This window comes from Diadema antillarum, unplaced genomic scaffold (assembly GCF_040938485.1).
Source record: "Diadema antillarum isolate AM-2024a unplaced genomic scaffold, OU_Dant_1.0 scf00000125, whole genome shotgun sequence".
Taxonomy (NCBI): Eukaryota; Metazoa; Echinodermata; class Echinoidea; order Diadematoida; family Diadematidae; genus Diadema; species Diadema antillarum.
The window spans coordinates 1,768,614-1,792,279 of NW_027271014.1; the positions used below are offsets into that span (position 1 = coordinate 1,768,614).

Genomic DNA, 23,666 nt, shown 5'->3' on the forward strand with positions numbered 1-23,666 from the left:
GATGTGTCCACCAGACTACAACCATCGTAGCGCCCTGGCTGATATCATGTATGATGCCGGACATAAGCATGTTGCCATGGGAATCCTAACGGGTAATATAGACGTACCTTGGATACCGAGCGATTTTTTTTTATATCTGATAAATTTCGATGAAATAATCCCAAGCGTAGAACCTACATTTACCTACATCAGTCAGCATAGAAAGACAGAGCTGCATCACAGATGGAATATCAATGGATTAAAAATATGGGCACGTGACATTCATGTGGAATGTTGATATACCGACATCCTGACTTGGGAGAATGGATCTCCTAATTGTAATTCTCACATATGCCCCCAGAACCCAACCCCCCCCCCCAAAAAAAAAAAAAAAAACAAAAAAAAAAAAACAAAAACAAGAAACAGAAAAAAAAATGTTTTCTTCTTTTGTACGTTTCCCTGAAAGCAAACCCTGAAAATAGGCTACTCTCCATGCTAAATTGTTTTCCGTAATTAAACTGAACTAAATCGTCAAAAGCTTCAGTTTTATCAAAAATTATTAATAAAAAAGTTATTTTTTTGTCATTATTCATAAAACATTGTCATGAAGGGCAACCATGTACGCTAGTTAAGGTGCTGTTGTCATAGCCTCACGTGTTTTCCACTGACTGACACAAATAATTATTTTTGTTACATGATCACCTTTCTTGATATGGTTTTTGAAAGGAAATCAAAGAAAATACGAAATGCTGGTGTTGTGTTAAAAAAACATAGAGTGGCTGGGTGACAAAGGTGAAGGGCTTCCGGTAGTTGCACTCAGGTACTACTATTATGGTTTTCAGTGTACATTTCTCTGAACATAACAGTGGGTATTTGAAAGGCAATGATATCATCACTTCATTGTATTTTCAGAGTGCAACAAATACTATATCATTCCATCAATATTTATCTTAACGAAACCTCTACAAATATGTCTGTTGAATATCAGTCTACTAAGTCCACCGTAGGGTTGGATACCCTCTTATTACAAGGCAGCGAATGCAAAACGAAACAAATTACTGACATATTTCTGTTTGCTATGCATTAAACTAGCATTGATTTGAAATGATTCAGAACTTAGGTAAAATACAATCTCGGTGGAAATAGTTGCATCTCATATTTGAAGCATGGAATTTCAATTGTATTCTGGCAAGATCTTTTTTTCCTTTACTGTCGCACAATAAGTCCGATAAGTTGCAGTCTAGTCAATTGAGCGCTTTGATATTAAGATATCTCATATAGTAGGGAAGAGACAATACAACAATAACCGGAAATTCAGATGTTTCTGTTAAGTAAGCTAGTCTCGTAGCAAGAGTTATATTACGTAAATAGTAACACGATATTGATTTGTTTTTCATATGACTGTACCACATAATGAATCCTTTGACAGGTTCACTTATCCTTTGACAAACGAAATTTGTTGTCAATGTCTGTTACTAGGACAATACAGAGACTGCGTCCCGAGTAGAGAGGTTCTCACTGAACTGGCGCGTCACATTCCCACGAGTGAAGCCATCAGGCTGTGCAAAGTTTTGGATATTGACACAGAGCAGTCCGACCGACAATCTGACAATGACGTCCTTGAACTGCTGGTGAAATGGGTTGAGCAGGGCAAGGAAAACTCTCGAAATTTATTAAACAAGCTTGCACCTGAGTCCGAACAAGGTAAAAGGTTTTTGATTGGAAAGGCCACTTGTCAAAACGTGCAGGTGTTGGTTGACGGCAACTGTTATTGTGTGTATGACCCTTGGCTTGAAACTTTGCAGGGACATGCATCCTTTTACATGACGTTCAATCCACTGCAGTGCGACATCAGAGTATACGGCCATCTCACTTATCTGGATTTCTGTGTAATCCGGACTCTGGCCAGCGCACAATTGTCTTCATGTTGTTCATGCTTTGAAGTGTCCAATTTCAATCACAACAAACAATACAAGTAAAAAAATATATATATCTGCGAACTTGTGATGATATTAGAAATTTAGTAATCGACTGCGAGAGACGATGACACAAACGTTTTTGATGCTGCAATAGGGTCAACTATAGTTACTAATGTAGTGCTGTGATTGAATAGGGACCTCAGCGGCAGTATTTTTGGTAGGTTTTGAAAAGTCACGATCTAAATCTTATTCTCGGTCAATGTAAAAAAAGAAAGAAAAATAAAACACACGAGAAGTGAACTTTTACTCCCATTTCATTCTTGTGTGTGTGTGTGTGTGTGTGTGTGTTATTTAAAGCATGACGAAAACCATGCAATAATTACAATATTTGAGTATCAAACTCTCATTCAGCCGATCTCGACATTGCTAGCTGAATGATCTCAAAGTGTGTTAACGTTTTTAAACATTTATATGAACGAGTTCGTTACTGGGTTGAGGAGTGGCAATAGAAGGCACTGTTGTTTAGTGAGGTCACATCATTTTCTCATTGTCATAAAGTGGTAGTAGGTAAAAGTAACGACATAATTACACTTATTTCGTCTTTTTCGTTTAATAAGTCCTTGGTTAACAAGGCCTGTTACTTTAGAGCGAATGCTTAACGAATGCCCGATGAATTCCAGCATTCGAAGACACGTTTGCACCCCTTTAGAAAAGTTCGTAAAATGTGTGACGTTCTTGTACGCATTGCCTATTCGGAGGAATTCGTAGCGATATTCTCCAAATTTTGGACATGTTAAAAAAAATCGGGCGCAGCCTATCCTTGAGAATCCATTTGAATAAGAAAAAATGAGAGAACGTGAAACATGTTAAGAGCTCATGTAGTATCAACACAAATAATATGCGTCTTGAAATTGTTGGTCATTCGTTGGTCATTCGCTCTAGTGGGACGGGGCCTTTAACGAAATCCTCCACACTGCAATTAGGTCTTACCACGCAGCTTGGTGGGCTTGTAATGTATTTCAGGTGAGTTTCAGTTGCGTTTCATCCATCAGATTGAAACAAACTAATGGCTTCCCGTCATCGGCATGTTTGCATCCATCCATGCAAAGCCAAATGACTTCGTATAAGAACAAAACGCGCTAAAAGGAGTAAACACCAATACATATTATGTGACACTCCCCGTCTTATGAAATGCACCAGTTTAATGAGGTCAATTTTTTACTACAAAAGTATGAAGGGAAGGTTTGACGATTATGGACTTTATTTTTCTTTTCTGGATTTATTGTCTCAAAGCGGTGATTAGAGTATTGGTCACGCATAAGGAAACGGGCACAATGAATGACAAGGTTCAATTCAATAGTAATACACGTGTATTTGCCCTGATTTCTTTTTAATACTAGAATTTCGCAAAAGAATGCACAAGAAATTGAGCGATAAAGTGTACGATGCCGGATTCATCAACGTGGCGAACGAAATCATGACAGGTAAGCCCATCTATTCACTGTGTTTCGTAGCTGGTCAACGTAAGTATAACTAGACGTGAAAAAGTTGGTTGCATTTATCCTTTTATATATTACTTTTCCTTTAGCTGGGTATATCCCTTTAAAGCTCACTCGGAACTGCTCTGACAAGGGGTCCTACAATACGTACAAAATACACTTTGAAAAGAAACCTCAAGTTTTTGCATTGCATTTATATGGATCAAAGCAGTGCTTGTCAAAAGAAAGGTGAACTAAAAAGAATTTAAATGAACTGAAAGTAACCGTTTTGTGTACATTGATGTATTCTTTTGTAAAACCAGGAATCAAGCATGGCAAGGTTACACAACTAACGAACAGTTCAAGTCCGACGGAGCAACAGGTACGTTTGCAGCTGCGCATTTTGTCTTCTGTTGAACACTCTAGGAAGAATAGATTCAGCTTCAGTCACAATTCAGATTCAGTCACAATGGCATCCCCTTTAAAGGTGCTCCCAGTATGACACTGATGAAGGTGCAAAGATGAACCTATATTTCTAAGAGTGTTTGCTATTATAAATTGTACTTGATAATCGCTTCTTAGTATACCGCTTACATCCACCCTATGCACATACTCACAGAATCAGGCGTGGTAAGATTAACCTTTATGAATAATAATGATAATAATAATAATAATAATAATAATAATAATAATAACAATAATAATAATGCTACTACTACTACTACTACTACTAATAATAATAACATGTAGATCGAGAACATGCAGCAATAGTAGTAGAGACACCAGTGAAAGATTGAAGAAAATCGGACAGTCCGTGAAAGTTATGAATTTTGAATTTTAGTCCTGCCATTGCTGGAGGAGAAAACTACTACAGCTTGTGATGTCATATGCGTATGATATGAAGACAACACAACTCAGAATATTCAACATATCTTCTTTTTACTTTTCTCCCATAATGAAGCATCGCTCGACATTCCTCGTTTAGAAGTCATGTTGAATGATTTTACCCTTTAACATAAGTACAGGTATGTCATTGACAAGACAAGGGAATATTCACCTTATAAAAAAAAACAACGATTATACACGTATATATATATGTTTTTGTTTTTGTTGTAACTCTCTGTATATTTCCCTTATATCTTTCTCCTCAAGTGACATCATTAAACTGCAGTAGTTTTCACATACAACAGCGACTACGAAGAAACTTTAAACTTCATAACTTTCAAATGGATTGTCCGATTTTTCACAAACTTACACTGATGTGTGCTGCTGATATTTCTGCATTCATGCAATCCACATGCATACAAAGATGAACTTGTCCTTTAGCGAACTGTCCAATGTTGAGTCCGATGGGGCAGCATGATATTTTTTCGTGTGTGACAATCTCTTCTTAACATACCGTGCTGCTAGACACACACACACACACACACACACACACACACACACACACACACACACAGACACACACATACACACACGTTACACACACAGAAGCATCACACCCAAGAGACACACTGTCACCCATCACTGAGTGACACTTTGGTCAAGCACACAGAGTGTAAAGAGAGAGAAAAAAAAAATGTCCTTGTTTTTTGTGAGGCCGCCCTTAAACTCAAGTTTCAGCTTAAGTTGACGGTCTCCTGCATTTTGTATGTATTAAATCGATTGAATAATCAATGATTTTCCAGTTGTTTTTGTATGATTCACCTATGCAACATTTCATTATTGTTATATTATGACTGTATTAGTTCTATTCCTCTTGTGTTGAATATAATATCTTATAGTACTGGAAATTGTTATGTTTTAAAGACTTTGTAAACAAATGCAGAAATAAAACAAATCGATCAAATCAAAATGAGCGAAGAATCATCGTCATGACATTGACAATTCAGTTGAAGTAAAGTGGATAATCATTAACTTGAATCTTTGTCTTTCTCGTTGTCTCTCCTTGGCACAATCCAGCAAGTAGATGCCTCCATAGCTTCGAAATAACTTGACAGTCACGTCTGGGATATGAACAGTCTTCTGGTCTTCGTGTCTCGTTCTTTCGGTGGAACGTAGAGGGTTAAAAAATGAAAATGAGAAAAGTCTTGATATGAACTTCATTGACAACACTCATCCTTGACACCTCAACCAGCATCACGTGGAATGGTGGAAATGTGGAAAGTTTCTTTGTCTCATAACCACACGCCAACGTGAAGACGTGTTTTGATTGTCACCCCTTGGCCTGCAACCAAGATTCTTAGCATCTTGTTACACACACCTGAACAGATTCAGCTACACACGGCCTTGACAGTGCATACTGACGTGAATCCCCATTCACGAGGTGTAATGTAGATATGGATATCATGTAGTCGTGAACTTAGCATATAGCCGCAATTTTATTGCGGTGAAATTGTATACTTGGACCCCATGGAAGAACAGATCTATCATGTTGACAGATCTGAAATGGGCTATCCACCGTTACATGCTATCATCATTATCACATGTCAACTTGTTTTCATTGTATTTTGATACTTCAATCTTGATTCATGTTTCAGTTATGTCATGTTCAACACTGTTTATCTTGTATATGATTTTATTGTTTCGGAAATAAAAACAAACAAACAAACAGTATTGTTTTTTTTTTTAAGCTTTTTGTTGCGTTTATTTACGGTGAAGGATCAACACAGGATGACGGTTTTTTTTTTCATTGAACTGTACACATACAACGGAGCAGAATTATACTGACTATTACGGTATGCGCCTGTAAAGAACACTAATCATGCCTTATTCTTCTTCGAATTCAAATGGGTGAACTGGGCTATTCTTTATTATACATTCGAAGTAATGACGTGATGTGTACTTTTGTACGCTGTGCATGCACATAGTCTTTCTATGACAAATTAAATCTATATATCTTTGTGAATAAGCAACTGCTGTTCTTGTTCTATTATATTCATCTTTGTAGTTCGCACTATAACAAGGATGATGGAGTCGGTGATATATTCCACTTTATCTTATGCAAGTTATCATTGGTACATCCATTGTTTTGTTTCTAGATCTGTGCTTGAACACATAATGATTGAACCTAAAGTGTGAGTCCATATCGCAAATTAGCAATCCGACAACAGGTGAAGCACTTTGTCATTTGTAAGGTGTATGTTTTACTCCCTCCGCTTTAATTCCTGACAAGCACAAGAGCAGTCCTAGTCTTTATATTACGGATCGAGAAAATGCGTTCACTTTAGTTTTGTTGCCTAGAAATATTAGAGTTGCTTTGAAATTTTTGGGCCTGATACTCCAGGGTTCCCGTGCAATCCGTTGTGTCCGATACTGATGAATTTCAGAATCATGAAGAAATTCTTAATAAATTACAACTATTTGTAGAAGCTACCATTACATGAAGTCAACTAAATTTAAGTTGCTTTGCCACGGTGATGCCTTTAGTAGGGATATGATTATGTTGTTTTAACATAGTTGCTATTTGTCATGGGAATTAATATCGTTTTCATAAAAAAACATACATTACACATTTTGGGAATCTTTAAAAATTGCACGATTGAGCATGACACCCGTTTTTATAATTGCTTCCATGCAAATTATGGATTAAGATGTTACCTTGATTTCCGAAGTCAGAAGCATGATTTGACCTGCCTTCATAATCTTTAGTCCATATCTAAAATTGTCTTCCACTTGCTGTATCCCATTAAAAAGAAACGTGTAACTCGATTCTGTTATAATTCTATTGTGATAATTTTTGTTGAAAAATTGAATTATTGCATGTTCATTGTATTATATGTTAATGTACTATTCCAACAACTGTAGGAAATTAATATGGAAGTTAAGATAGCATATTGGATACAAATGACGGGACATAGACATGAATAAGCATTCACCCATATAGTGGAATTCAAAGTTGTACATATCATTCCATATCATCTTCCTGAAAGTTTGAATTATAGCGATGGAAATATATTTGGATAGCTGTTGACATTCGCCATCTTTTTTCAAACAAAAGCAAGAAATTATAATTAGGAATATCAATGTATTGTCGATGTTTATCTAGTATATATATGCCATTTGGGGAATGATTTGCAATGTTGTTTCTTTGCTTGGTTTTGTTTTGTTTGTTTGTTTGGTGTGTGTGTGTGTGTGTGTGTGTGTGTGTGAGGGGGAGGCATCGATGGCCAGAGATTTTCATGTATATGTTCTATAGCTTCAATTTTCTTGATAAGACAATCATAATTTATTACCTTTTACGAGGTATAGACATTTTTTTTTACTCGAGTAGAAAATGTAAAAAACTTTCCTTTGTTCTAACTAGAAGTACGTGTTGAATACCGTGATATTTATAAAAGGTGCTAAAGCGACATAGGAGAATATAGGCGGTGCAAAGTATTTAAACTAAAATAAGGTTTTTGGGTCGTCTTTGTTTCAGTTTAAATGAACAAAGTATGAGGATGATTTATAATTCTATAATTAAACCTTTGTTTGATTATGCAGATGTACTTTATGATTCTGCCCATAAGAAGTATACTGATCGATTACAGACATTACAGAATAGAGCAGGGAGAATGATCCTGAGAGTCAGTCCGTATATGCATATTTCGAATCACGTTATTCATCAGACATTAAATTGGGAATCTTTAAAAACACGCCGTTTAAAGCATATTTTGTTAATGGTATTTAAAACTCTTAATGATTTCAGCGCTCCTTATTTATTGGACCGGTTTAATTTTGTATCTCATCAATATTCTTTACGATCTTATGGAAGATTGACGCTGTCAAAGCCTAAAACAGAATATTGTAGACGAATGTTCGCGTACCGTGGGGCATCAATGTACAATACTGTTCCCTTGGATTTAATATCTTCATCATCATGTAATTCCTTTAAGAAAGCTATACATAATTATGTATTAAACTGGATTTTATGATAATGATCACGTATATCTGTATTATGTAAATGATCATGTTATATGGGGAGGGCTGCGGGTGGGGGAGTGAACATTGTATATTGGTAGTCGGTATGGGGGGGGGTATCATTTTCACATTTTTTTTTTTTTTTTGTAATATTGTCTTAGTTGATTTTGTAGGGTCTAGGGCAATTACTCCCTGGGAAATTACCCCGCACCCTTCCCCTGGCCCTAATCCTAATCCTAATCCTAATCCTGAACCTAACCCTAACCCTAACCCAAACTCCTAACCCTAAACCTAACAGTAACCCTAATCTTTACTCTAACCTTACCACTAACCAGTATTTGGCCGGGGGGTAATTGCCCTCTGGGGGTAATTGCCCGGATACGGATTTTGCACACTGATGTATCATTTTTTTCCGCATCATATTACTATGTGTAAGTAAGTGTGTGTATGATAAGTTTTCTTGTATGGAGTTTCGACTATTGTAAGTTTTCATGTGAAGTTGGACCCCTCGGAAGACCAGCACGGCCATGAAGGCCGAGCTGTGTTTGTGTACACTCATACAATTTCTATTTTGATAATTATTAACTTTTTCATTTGCACAGAGCAGCCCTCTCAGATTAGGAAACTGATTTTCACAGTGATCGTGCTAACATATCAAAAAGCAAAATTGCAAGAAATAAAGTAAAATGTAGTGACAATACGTATTACAAAATGAATGCAGGTTCATCTTAGAGAGCAGACAAAAAAGTATAGTGTAAGTCGTATACAAAAACAAGGATCAAAAGAAACAGGAAAATGAGAATGTGTATTTCAGCCTTTGAATGTAAGAAGTATTTGTTTTGATTACTTAATAGTTCAGCATGAGCAATACGTAGTGCATGTGTGGTTATGCTTGTGTCTTGAAAATATTAGCTGTTGGTTTGAGTGCGTGTGTGTTGCTGATTTTTTTTTCTCTCTTTGTAGTGTTCCTGGATTTTGCATACAAAACGACTGCATTGTCGTGTGGGTGTATGTAGTAGTGTTTCAATGATGCCCGTCATCATCGTTTTTTTTTTTTTAGGAGTGTAGCTGTTTCGGGATTGATAAGTTCCTTGCTTGAGGGGTTTGTTGTTGGTTTGTGTGACAGTTTTGTTTGTATGTATATGTGTGTGCAATGTGTGCATATGCGTATGTAGCGATCCCTCATTTCATTTCATTTCATTTCAATTCATTTTCATATTTCTTACATATATCACAATAAAGTATATAAATACGAAAATTATACAAAACATAATTTAAATGAGACTTCATCAGAATGTACAGAAGTTTGATTTGGTATAAACACGAGGTCTATATGCATGCGAATCAAACTGTGGTCACAATGCAAAAAAAAAAAATATATATGATGGGGCCTGCGTAAAAGCATTAGCTTGTACAGCCGCAGGTCCCGTGAGTAATCAGATTAGGGGAAGTTTAAAGTACGGATGTTTTTTAAGACCAACTATTTCTGGGGAAACCGATTAAAACAAACAAAACAAAAAATCCAATTAAATATATGTCACTAAATAAAAATACAGAAAACAGAAAGGTCACATGTTGCAACAGTGAACAACAACTGCAGAGATTCAAGGGGTGTGTTGCAGGGTATAGAAAATGGCGTAACTGTATGTCATAAATACATAAGTAGAAGGTGGAATAATGAGATTTGTCGTGAATGTAAACAATACCGAAAGCTCAGGAGTAACATTCCAGCATGGGTCCTAAAACCAAGCATTCCGTGTGACCATAGTGACCGACAGCTGTCACGCGCGAGAATTTCGATAACCGAGTGGAACAATAGGTGCATGAACAGCGCAACAGGCAGACTGTTCAAAAATAGTGTTCATGGTTAGGATCTCGCCGGACTAAGGTGGGATAGACAAGAGGTAACATGTAAAGAGCAACAAGAACTATACACTATGCATGCCGTACAATGTAGCTGCTAAGCAGATATTGCTTCAGTTTTCGTTTGAATGAGGTTACAGTGGTACAACTTACAAGTTCCATAGGGAGTTCGTTCCAATATTTGGGCCCAGCGAACATGATGTTTTTTTTTTTTTTCGCGAAAATTGTTCGGGTACGTGGAAGGTGATATGCGTAACGTTGACGAGTTGGATAATCATGAACTGTATAATTTCTTGTAAACATTTGGGGAAATACGTCTGGTAATTGGCCAGTTGAAAATTGAAACATAAACAGGCCGACGTTGTAATAAAATAACTCGGGAATTTTCAAGATTTTATTACTAACAAAAAGTTCGTTCGTGTGGGATAAATATCCAGTGTGGTTAACAATTCTAACAGCTCATTATTTGTGACCCTGCACCTCAAATAAACAAAAAGTCGCCAGACATGAATTTTTAGTTAAGACCATATTCTGAAAGAGCAGACTTTAAGCTTTAAAATGATGTATAACTCAAATCAAATGGACTCTCCCAATCTAAATATTGGAAAGAAAAAAAAAACTTCAACTCTCTATTGTCTTTCTCCTTTTTTTTTCATAGATTTAGTTTATTTCACATTTGTTTTTAAAACAATAATGAAAAAAAAACACTTGTTTGATAACAAGGTCTTGCCGAAGCATACGATTTTAATTGTTATACGGGTCACGCCTTTTCATATATTTGAGGGAAACCTTGCAGATTAGCAACAATAATGTTCACTACCTGGAGAACACGTTGAATAATAAAACAACAACAACAACAACAACAACAACAACAAAAACAACAACACCACCAACAAGACCATTCAATTCTAGCACACGTTCGCATTGCGAATTCGTTTCCTTGGCCTATAAAATTCATCATTTCCTTCACCAAACTGTGAATGTCGATCTTTCCTTCCAGCTTCAAGCGCAAGATCTGCTCCATTGACCTGGTGCTGACTTTTCGGAGACTTGGTAGACGCATGAGCAGCTTGCCGTATCTCCTATTATGGCGTCCGGGAAAGGCGAACTGTTCGTGGTTTTGAATATGAAGGCATTCCAAATAAAATTTCTGCAGCGCCCTCACACGGTTTACCTCTTTTAGACCGTTGGCTTCTGAACGAAAAACAAATAAATGCATAAATCAGTACCTAAATAAATGAAGACCTGAATATAAGAACGACCCAAGTCCAATTTTTGGCCAAATTCAGTTTGACATGGGAAATTGTAGCTTATGCATGGACTCATCTTGTGCATAAATTATGAATCCTAATTACCCCCGGAAGTGCCTGACATGAATGAGTTAAATCTTTTATTGATGTAAGAATGAAGGACTTGGGTCATTCTTACATTCATATTATAGCGCCCTCTATCATCCTTCTCTCATCTCTATAGCAGAATATCATGTATATGAATCAAATAACGACCCAAGTCCATATGAATCAAAGAACGACCCAAGTCCACCACACAAAATGGCCTCTCCACAATTAATGTAAATGTTAATTTTCATAATAATATAATGTTCTAATTTGTATATACAATGTTGCCTTCCCATCACGGTTAAATAGAACATTATTGGACAAATAAAAACAACGACACACATCTTCTTGAAAACAAAATTAGTTAATGCTCATTATCTTTGTACTGACACAAATGCGACAATAATATTATGATATATGTATACATGTGGATGACAGGGATACTTTAATCAATGTACCAGGAAAGCAGAGAACCAGTGCCTGCAAAATGCTGAATTCAGTAAGATCAATTTGAGTTCCACGAGGGTGCTGCAGAATCTCATGGTTGCCTCGCAGGCTTCACCCCATCCCAGCTCCTTGCTCTCAGCCTCAGTCAGCGTGTACTTATCAGTGTAGCGGATGAGCGGGTATGTGTTTATTGACCTTACACGAGAGAGTCAGAGGGAAGGAGGGAGGCAGTGGTGATTTCGTCGATTAATAACATGATTGTCCTTTATCTCGGTGTAGCAGAAACGATATTGATGCTGTATCAGCATTGTTCTGAAAACATCTCTTACGTGTGTTTATTTTCCCTAAAAGTTTTAACTGGTTTAATGCAATGCAATGATATAAGAGTGTCAAGTGTGCAAACCTACATCATACATTGTAGAACCTGCAATGCATCACTGGATGAGAAGAAAGTTTTGTGACGTTACCGGGACGTCACATATGAGAAAGGAAAAAAAAATGTTGCCATAACATAAAGAAAATTAAACATATTTTCACTTTTGTAACATAACACAAGAGCACTTGACTTACATCTCTCAAAAAGCAGAGAAAATCACAGCAAGCATATCATATTATGTTAATAACAAATCGAGGAAACAAATTACATACTTCTCCTTGAATAATGACAAAAAAAATGAAATTTGTTGACCTATCCATACATTCTGTGTATCGTTTTCCAAATATTGTGACGTTACAAACTAAAGGTGGTTGTCTCCTCATTCGGCAGTTGTGGCTCCAAAACTGTACAAATGAAGGGTTTGTTTGCAAAAACCGATAAGTCCATTTTTGAAGATTTTGAAGTACGATCTCTGTCATAAAGTACAAAATAATACCTTTTAAATGATATATTGGTCACTATATAAAAAGGTATATCTTTTAAGTTATGGTCAAAAGAAACAATTTTTTTCTTATTATTCTCTTTATTTTTCTTGACCTTTAATCGCAAATATCTCCATTTGGCAGATATTGACTTATCGGTTTTTGCAAACAAACTCTTCAAATATAAACGGATTGTCCAATCTCCCTTAAAGAAAACAGACCCTGTAAATTTTTTAAATACCTAAATGCTACTCTCATGATCTGGAGATCCATGAATGAGGACTTAAGTAGACACATCTGGTCTTCCAGAAGAAGGCTGCGGAATCTCTCGATGTCCTTTGCCCACTCGATGATCACGAGTAGCTCGTTGTATCCAACCTGTATCGCGTCCTACTTGATCGGGTTGCCGGCTGGTTCGAAGTCTTCCTTCGCTCCAGCTATGGACGACACATGGAATATCAACCCGTCGGGATCATCTAAAGAGGACAAACACGTATTCAGAAGAAGTTCATTGGAAGGAGACTAGCCAGTCTACTAACAGTAATAAGCGAAATCTGAATTGTACTGTTTACCATATTGGGAGCAGTAATTTCAAAAGTGTTCGAAATATCACGTTTGAAGCATATATGTGTAGGTCCGTTGTATCACAAAACATTTCGCAATTATGCGTAAACTGGGATGAGACATCAAGATGTTTTTCTCTCTCAATTAACTATAACTGTATATTTTTTTTATTCTAGAAGCAATTTTATTTCAGCTATTGTTCACATTTTGTGTTTATATCTTAGATAAATTACTTTTATTACAAAAGAAGTCACTCCGTATTATATGTCATACTGCATTTCTGTCTCATACTGACCCGTTATTTTTTGAAAACAAAATATTGAAAATCAAGGATTTGTATCTGTATAACCTAGGACAATTTATGTTTAATTATGATAAAAAAAAATCTTCCAAATATATTTGAAACAATGTTTCCAAGAAATCAGTCCGTCCACAATCACCCAACGAGGTGTTCGAATGAGTTTCATTTGCCCTTTTTCAGAACTCTTCTGGCTCAGAACACCTTTATTTATGATGGGCCAAAGTTTTGGAACTCACTTCCTAATGATATTGTAACAGTGCGAACTTTGACTTCTTTCAAGAATAAATTGAAATTATTTTTATTGAAATCTTATAACATATTACCGAACTAGGTTTGTTTCATTAACTCAATTAAGTTATCACTTATTTTTATGCATTAATCATTACACATCAATTATTTTCTATCATGAGTGTAAAATAATCTGTCGAATATAAGTTCTCCTCAAATATGACAGTCATCGAACAATGCATCATTGTGTCTAGTCTATTCTTAAATCCTTATATTCACAATATCATTCAAGGGTGCGTATTACTACTCCTTATATACGTCCTGGAAATCTGTTGCTTGTGTCCACGATGGCGTGTGTTGCAGTTTCATTTTTCCCCCATTTAGTTTTTTTCGTTCTTTCCTGTTATTTCATTTCTTGTCAGTTGACATTGGTCTCTTCGATTTTGTTTCATATATTTGTTTGTAGTTTCATGAAGCCATTATTTGCTTTTTATGTATTTCTGAGGGTCCCATATCGTACAAGCTTGGCTTTTTAGTGGGACCCTCCATTTCGATTACCATTCGTGTAATATGCATATGTATATACCTTATAAATGCAATTATATGTCGTTACTCATCATCACATGTATCTTGTTGATGTACGTTTATCGAAATTACAACAAATTTGTTTTGTTTATGCATTGAATATAATTTCTCCTGTTTATTTCATGGAAATGAAAATAAAGTTGAACTTGAACTTGAACTTGAACATGTAACCGCCGAAGTGTCTACTCTGGATAACAGTCTGATATATCCGACTCGTGTTGGTCAACTATCAGGACAGTGCCAGACGTTTCGCTCGTGATCCTCATTGCATCTCCTTGCCTCATGGGATAATCACTCGTAAAAGTTGTATCTGACACTGAACTGATAGTCGATTCATGAGACTGCGATCCAATATACACTGCAGTTGGTCAGAATGAAGCTAATGACTTTACTTCCAACGAGTGACCGATGAGGAAAAAAAAATATCTGTACAATTTTCTGAGAAAGTCATTGAAAGGGTCTTAATCCACACTCTGACTGGCGACCAAATGTCGAATTGCACAGATGTTTATATCATACAAAGGTGTACATTGACATAAAGGGGATAATTCTAAATACCAGTACATGGATTTAAATGTTGACTGTGACTAGTAATTTGTGAATTACGTTATTGTACGTCTCCATTCCCTTCCACAGATCTATGTAATTTCAAAAGGGACTCATGATAAAAAAAAAAAAAATGTATTCACTATGAGAAACGTGATCGAGTTATTGTACACAGGAAACAAATATAAGATAAGAAACACACCTAGTCCTGGTAAGACTACAAAAGGAAATCAAGTCATGGAATTCGTCTTATTCACAATCGGTTCATTCAGACTAGATCATAACCTTGGCCACTCACCTCGGGAGGAAAATTATAACATTATAATACTTACGCTGGTTCTCGAAACTGCCAGCACATTTAGTGGTAAACCAGCATGTTTACTGACATGAAAGATACTAAATGGTGAGGCGAAGGCACCGTGAAGGCATTTAATGACTTTCATTCACGTTAGTGATACAATTGGAGATTAACACTCATTCAGTTACCATCCAACACATCAGCAAAGCATTGTCTTACTTGGGAAGAAAAACGATTACCAAATTACCTCGTATGAGGTAAAACCAGTGACAAGCCAATGAAACTTTCAACCAAAAGAGAGTGTTAGTATTATTGATATATCTGGTGAAGTGCTGCTGTCTGTAGCCTAAATCTGTGCAAAGGTGGGCGGGGGGGGGGGGGGACGCTTCGGAGAGGGTTTTCTCCATACTTCCCATAAAAGACAGATTTTGCGGTTTTAGTTGAAAATGAGATACATCGTAAACGCATATTATTTTCGAGATCTTTGGGAAAGGAAAGAATTAATTATTAAAAAAGGAAGTATTTCCCTCGGGACTTGAGGGATTTTTTTTTTTTCATTTAGGTGATATTTCTTGTGCATTCAGAACTATTCATTTTTATTTGTAGATCTTACAAGTGAACTCAAAGGCTAGGAAAAGGGAACAGAAGGGGAGGGAACGTCCCTCTCAAAGGCTAGGAAAAGGGAACAGAAGGTGAGGGAACGTCCCTCTCCCAAGCGAAGGCGATTTTTTTTTTTCATTTTCAGAACTGAAATTTAACGATCTGGTCCATATCTTCAGTGAAAGTTTTGAACAATACAATTTTACAAAAAAGAAAAAAAAAAGGTTGGAGGGAGCGACTTCATCTACACACAGTATACACGCAATTTGTTTCTCTTTTTTTCGCCTTGGAAATCTTGGGCGCGCCTTTCCTCCTCCCCCCCCCCCCCCTTACCCCCCCCCCCCCCCGCCCTTGACTACGACGGTGGGTGAGCACATCAAAAACTGTAATTCCTTATAAAACGAACACAGGAAAAGTTAATGTATCAGCCCGAACTGAGGTACTTATGGCTCGGATGCAAATTGCAAAGCAAAGTACTGCAGGTTTAGTTCTTCAGTACGAGAAGAAAGAGAGAAGGAGAAACCGAGGATACAAACCGACTGGGCACAGTAGACATTGTACTTTATGAGACTTACACTGGTGACAATTGTGTCGGAAAACAATGACATGATTGGAAAGAATTGAAGTTCATTTTTGTCGTTTGCAGTTGCAAGGATGCAATGTGCACTGAAGAGCTGATATCGACTTAAGAAAATGTGATAAATATACACATGGTGAGCTTGAGGGATGTATTTTTTTTTCAAAGGAATTATTTCAGTCATTAGCAATTCAAAATACAATTAACGACCAATAGACACAATAGCTCATACAATTAGGAAGTCTTGCTTTTATTTGAAAAAAAAATATGGATTTGTTCTATAATCTTTTGCCTTTTTCTCCCCTGGCAAACAAAAGGATTGCATCTAGAATCACCACATTTTATTTTTTTCAGTAGCTTGGATAAAGGACATTTTGTTATACATATTGTGAAAATTTCAGTTCTAATTCGGTGTTTTTTTATCATTTACTTTCGTGATGTCACATCATTTCACTTTGTTTAATTAACCATTAGTAGGTGGGCATGTTTAAAGAGAGAGAGAGAGAGAGAGAGAGAGAGAGAGAGAGAGAGAAAATGTCGTCCTCTCCTATATAGGCCTACAACCGTTCGGAGACAGTATGAGCGGTCAACCAAACCGTCGTTTATTGGCCGCATTGGCTTTGCGCAAAAAAGTAGCGATATGCGACGGTTTGGTGACTGCAAGCACTGCGCGTGCTGTCAACAAAACTGGCGTACACATGGTAAATGTTAACTGAACAAAACAAAACAACAAAACAAAACAAAACAAAACAAAACAAAACAAAAATAAAAACATACATGGGGCCCTTTTGCGATTTCTCGTGTAATTCCTAACAATGCACTCGACAAATACGTAGCATTTAAAGTAAGATATAAAGTCAGACGGATCTAAATAAGTTTTTCGATAAGCCGGACATAAACGAGTAGAAATCATGATTGACAAAAGGGTAAACTTCAAACGTGATTATCTCGAGAGAAAAAAAAAATCATATACGACGGCTGGGACGACCGCCGACGAAATAATAGAGCGAAGCGACCCTGCGTATCGTAGCATACCTTTCCCGACTTGTGGAATGGAATCGGGCCTCGATTGTATGAGTTCGCGGATGGCAAGTTTCCAGGGCTCGGCGACGTCTGCATTCAGGGACTGATAGTAAAGGGCGCCCTTCAAGCTCGTGTCGACTTCTGGCTGATCCACGTCCCGTCGTGGCAGACGCCAAGAGGAGCTTTCTGAGGGTTTTTCGGGAAACGAAGTCTCCTCGGGAAGATCCTTGGCCTTCTTCAGGCCTCCGGGCCTTCTGTCTGGCCTGACAACTGTATAAAGATTATAAATATCATATCGTTGTAACTGGTACATGATTATGAACTGCACATAGAGAAAACACACTCATTCCGCACTACAGTTTGTGATTTCTTACCCAAGTAGTTGGATAATAATGTGCTCAGTTCCCATTATGTTAGTTTGGATCCAATTCGTTTGACGGTTTCGAGAGAACTGATTTAAGCAAACAGGTAGGCCTACTCCTTGCAAGTACAAATGTTGCCAAATTGTCAAAGAAAAGTCGACAATCAACATCCCTTCTATGTATCATACAAGCGTATCCAGCTTCCCAGACACTGTTGAGTGCTAGAACGGGAATATATTCTGTGAATCTGCACACACTCGGCAGCCTATGGGGAGGGGGACTCCTACCCCCCCCCCCCCCGGAAAATGTGCCACCTTGGCCTATAGGCCCATGTCAGTTAGGAGTACCTACGATCATAAAAAAAAAATATACATCTTCTTCGAACCTGCACGTCTATTGACCGTGGTACCTGCACGATGTGCAATGTATACCGGGTTTAAAATATGTGATCGGTTATGAGAAGATGACTGATTTTTTTTCTGGATAACGACTGTCAACTTGGCTTCCCTGTAGAGATTCATATTGACTTACTCTAATCCGTTTGAGTACCCCATAGAATAGTCCATGCTGTGTAGATCAATTAAGAGTTCTCGTCTTCACGTTCAATAGTAAGCTTGAGAAACACTCGGAGAGCGCAGACCTCCGCCAAAGCAACTCATTCCCATCCACGATGTAGGCATGCTGAAAATCGCCAAATTTGCAGAAGGTAGGATCGCTAATCAAAGCAGTTATCTCTGCCAATGACTATCTAATGAAAATGCTATATTTCTTTTTAAGGTTTCTTTTCTCTTTCCTAGCCTCGGTGTGTTATTTCGTCACCATCGTCATAGTTATCATCATCATTACCATCATCACCATCATCATCTCTTTCATGGTTGATTTGATAGGCTTGATATCATAACTCATCCTCGCAAAGAGTACTCTTGCAACTAGTTGTGTGTTCATTTCTTAGTGGTCAAGAAAGCATATGGTCACTTCACTTTCAACAATCAGGATATAAGATTGGTAATAGACCACTTAAAAGAGAAGTATTTGTAATATATTGATATTGCTGGGTTCACTCATTTTGCACGTGTGGACATGGATTGTCAATTTCCCTTTACTTCCTTTATACGGCGGAGAGCATAAGCATTGTATTGAATAATACAGGAGGGCTAAAACTTAAGCGTAGCTTGAGTTACTTGCGACCCCCGCGCATAATACATAATGGGACAAATAGGAGGGAGGGATGACTTGCGTAAAAATACGACAGAAGAAAGGAAAAAGAAAGAGAGAAGTCTGCCTCCTTTCACTAAAGGATCAAACAAAGTTAGGTCCCCTGAATCACTGATCACAGCACACTGGATCACATCAAGGTACGAGAAAGTATTTTCTCAAAGAGGTACAGTTGAACATTTACTTCTCATTGTCGGTTACATGATTAAGTAACAGATGATTTGCGTTGACATTTCGGCGATGACATTTTATGTATACTTATATTACACTTACAATGACTATATAATCATTAATATCCAGAGGGCAGCATTGGTCTACAGCTTTCTTAAAAGAGTACACAGATTTGTGACTTTGAAATTCAGAGGAAGAGTGTTCCAAATCAAGTAATCATTTCAGATTAAAAAAAAAACAACTTTTTTTTTTTCTCTCTTCCAGGTACATAAAAAAAAAGAAGCACAAAAATGCAGATGCCCTTACCGTCTGTTTTCATGCCCACTGCTAGGCACTTCTGGAATCGGCAGGATTGGCAGTTGTTTCTGTTCCCTTTATTGACCACACAAGATTCGCCACAAGATGTAGACCCCTTGCATGTGTACGTGAGACTTTTTTGCACGGTTCTCTTGAAGAAACCTTTGCAAGCTTCGCAGGAAAATGCTTTGTAGTGGAATCCCGTGCAATGATCCCCGCATACGAGACACGGCTGAAAAGACTGACCATCAGATGTCTGAGTGGAACTACCTGTGGGTGAAATGACTGTCAACTGTTGCAGCAGTGCAGCGCCAGGAAAGTTCGAGACAGCCTTGTCAAGAATTGAGCAACCGCCAGAATTTTTATTGAATTCCTTGCCTTTAACGCCCGGCCGCAGAACGTTGCTTCTCAAATCCTCATTATTAGTATCATTTCTCGATACGTCCATTTCCCCGCGACAGGTGGACATCGTCAAACTTGTAAACTTCACCGCAAGGAGTCTGCATTTAAAGTGAAGTACTCTGAGATGTCTGATATTGTTACTTAACACTCTCTCATAAAACCACACCTTACGTCAATCCTGATCGGCGATAGTCATCACGTATGATAGCTCGATCACAGGCCTACAATACAAACATGCGCGCGATGTGTACTTACAGAAATGAGATGAAATGAGATTAAATGAATGAAATATTAAGCGGAAATCATTTTTTTTACAATAAAACAAATGTTATGCTGTAGATATTTTCTAATTTCTAAGAGAGTCACTAAATCTGTTAAAATTATGTCAATTAGCACAATCAACGCCCTTTAAACACGAGCGAGATTTTTCCGTTTTCAGGCTTAAAATTCAGAGACATAGTGAACATTTCTGGTGAAATATTAATTTATATATATATATATATATATATATATCTATATATATATATATATATATATATATATATATATATATATCTATATATATATATATATATATATATATATATATATATATATGAAGACCTGAATATAAGAACGACCCAAGTCCAACTTTTGGCCAAATTCAGTTTGACATGGAAAATTGTAGCTTATGTATAAATGATAAATCCTAATTACCCCCGGAAGTGCCTGAAATTAATGAGTTAAATCTTATATTAATGTAAGAATGAAGGACTTGGGTCATTCTTACATTCATGTAATAGCGCCCTCTCTCATCCTTCTCTCATCTCTATAGCAGAATATCATGTATATTAATGAAAGAACGACCCAAGTCCACCACACAAAATGGCCTCTCCACAATTAATGTAAATGTAAATTGTCATAATAATATATGTTATAATTTGAATATACAATGTTCCCTTCCCATCACAGTGAAATATCATTGGACAAATAAAAAAAGATATGAAGTTTTTTTTTTAGTTTACTCGAAATGGTCTTCCATGGACTTGGGTCGTTCTTATATTCATATACTCATATATATATATATATATATATATATATATATATATATACCTATATATTGTTACGGTCAGGTTCACACAAATTAGTGCAAAACAGTCCAAGCGAATTAAAATAGACATATACAATATGATTGTTTGCCGTGTAGCACTCTCAGAAGGGCGTTGGCTCCGGGTCGTCTGCGGTTCGAATTTTTTTTTTTTTATTTTTTTATTTTTACAAATATTCAAAATCCATCTTGTATACAAAACGGGTAACTTAATGATAGTCTTCAGAAATTCGCAAATTATGGAAATGTAACATGATGTTTTGAAAGATTGCTGGCATCGAATACGTTGTGAGCCATTCATTCCTGCAACTTTAATGCAAAGAAACAAGGCATGCCGTAATCACCATTTTGGGTGAACACTGGAAAAAGGATAATTTTGCACACATAATTATGCAGATTTGTGTGTAATGGGCTGTACACTTATTCTTTGTGGGTCCTATTGTTGCTGTTTTTTTTTCTTTACTGGTCCAACAGGTTTTGGTGAAAAATCTGCTATACCGGTATGTTTCGGTCCTGCTGTTTTCTAATAGTCCACTAGGTAAGTTTATTTCTGTGCTGTTTTTGGTCTTTGTGGTTTTTCTTGGTACAGTATCAACTGTTCACCTGTACTTCGGTGAAAAAAAAAAAAATTAATGCTTTGCTAACCAGTGATACAGATGATTTTACTTAGTATAAACCTTTAGTGAAAGCAGACAAACGTCTCCTTTCCCTATCTCCTTCCAACTCTTCTTTCTCTTTGCAAGTCATCCCTCCCGCCTATTCTCCTTCCGATGTGTATTATAATATTATGCTATACTCCGTTGGCTGCACGCAAATCAAGCCACGCTCATGTAGCCCTTCTGTATTATTCATTGTATGTTTTGTTGTACTTTTGCTGTACATTGTACAAAGGCAATGAAGAAGAAAATACTCTGCGAACAGCTTATATTTATGTTTGTACATGAATGTGTAGATTGTATGTACAATGACGATACAGAAACCAATAAATCATATCAAATAAAAAATAGGTCTAGTGATGTGAGTTAAACCGTCAGAATATCTTCAGACTACCATCAAAAGTATTCCTAACTGATTATTGTTGTCTTCTCAAATTGCAACAACAACCACATGAACATAAGAAAACAGGAGAAAACTAATAATGAATTGTTGATGAAGAAAATGTATTGAATTTATTAAATGATTACAGTTAGTACGGGAGTATGGTTAGGATATGTGTATGTTTGTGTGTGTGTGTGTGTGTGTGTGTGTGTGTGTGTGTGTGTGTGAAAATTTAAAGCCCTGGGATTTGTGAGTATGTGTGCCCACTGTTATATACACGTCAATAAAAAGATGCGGGTTTGCTTGTTTGCTCGTTATTTTTAATACGTATTTTGTGAAATAACCTACAATGTTGTTGACGGAGGTCAGTCTGGACTCAATATTTTGAACTTTTGAACGTACCAAACTACCAGCAGAAAATAACTATATAATGTTATCTTCGACTATTTGGCACTAAATGCAGGTGAAAAAGCCACAAATATGCTACTTTGTTTAATTTTTCTTTTTGCATTATATTTGATTTTTTTTTTCATGTTAAAGCGGTTTTCATTCTTTAACTCGAGGAAAATATTATGTTTTCGTCAACAAACTCTATTGCGGCTCATATTCGCTATCCACGGAGAATATAGGTCCATAACATTCCATTTCCTCCATTTCCAGCAATCTTGTTTCTGCCTTTACACACAATGACCTAACAGTTATCAAATAAATGAGATAATATTAAAATTAAAATATTAAATAATGAAAATAAACTATTAAACAAAGGAGATACAAATTTTGTATCTATGTTGATAATTTACCTGTTTCTCTTTTACAATGTTGTTCTTTTCATCGCATAGTGGTACTGATTTCCTGACATTCTGTGTAAACGTGTGTTTTATTGTATTTATAATTATTTGTTTGTTGGAAATGAAATAAATCAATCATCTCATGATCTCTTTCTTCTTTAATGCGTAACCTGCTAAGATCCATCAGGTCACGTAAGCGGAATAATTGATTTATGGTGAGAATGGTCACATCATACTTTCCATGTTTTTAGCAGTCTGCTGATAACAAGGTATTGTTGTCTGAAAAGTCGAAACGTTAACGATAGAGCTGTCCAATGGATATACTCATCCATGATAACCAACGCCAGGTAAAGATTTTCATTTCGTAATGCGATCGAGTGACTGGATATTGTCGACATGATTTTGGGTTTTAGGGAAATCGCCTGGCCACCATGATGGCTAGCAGGTATGAAATAAAGTGATTTTTTTTTTCATGATTAAGAAATTATTGATGAAAAGGTATGAAAAAACGCCTGATCGTTATCGAATGGAGGGGCTACAGCTATATTAAAGGGACTGTACAGTGCTGGTTGAGGTGGGGATTCATGTTTTGAACATTCCGAAGTGAGATAGTGAGAAACCTCTTATGAAATATGAAAGAGCATGTAACTTCAAGAAGGATTCCATATTTATTTCATGAAAATTAGTTTTCAAATGGCTGAGATATAAAAAAGTGATAATGATAAAAGACGGCAGGCCACGCCTTTTATTAGGATCTCTTTGTTTCACCTTGTTTTTGGATATCTCAGCCATTTCAAAACC

General features: G+C 36.7%; 1 pseudogene; it reads right to left on the reverse strand.

Moving 5' to 3' along the window:
* Positions 1-9,001: 9,001 nt before the first annotated feature.
* LOC139720276 (estrogen-related receptor gamma-like) lies at positions 9,002-20,019 on the reverse strand (annotated as a pseudogene).
* Between the last annotated feature and the right edge of the window lie 3,647 nt (positions 20,020-23,666).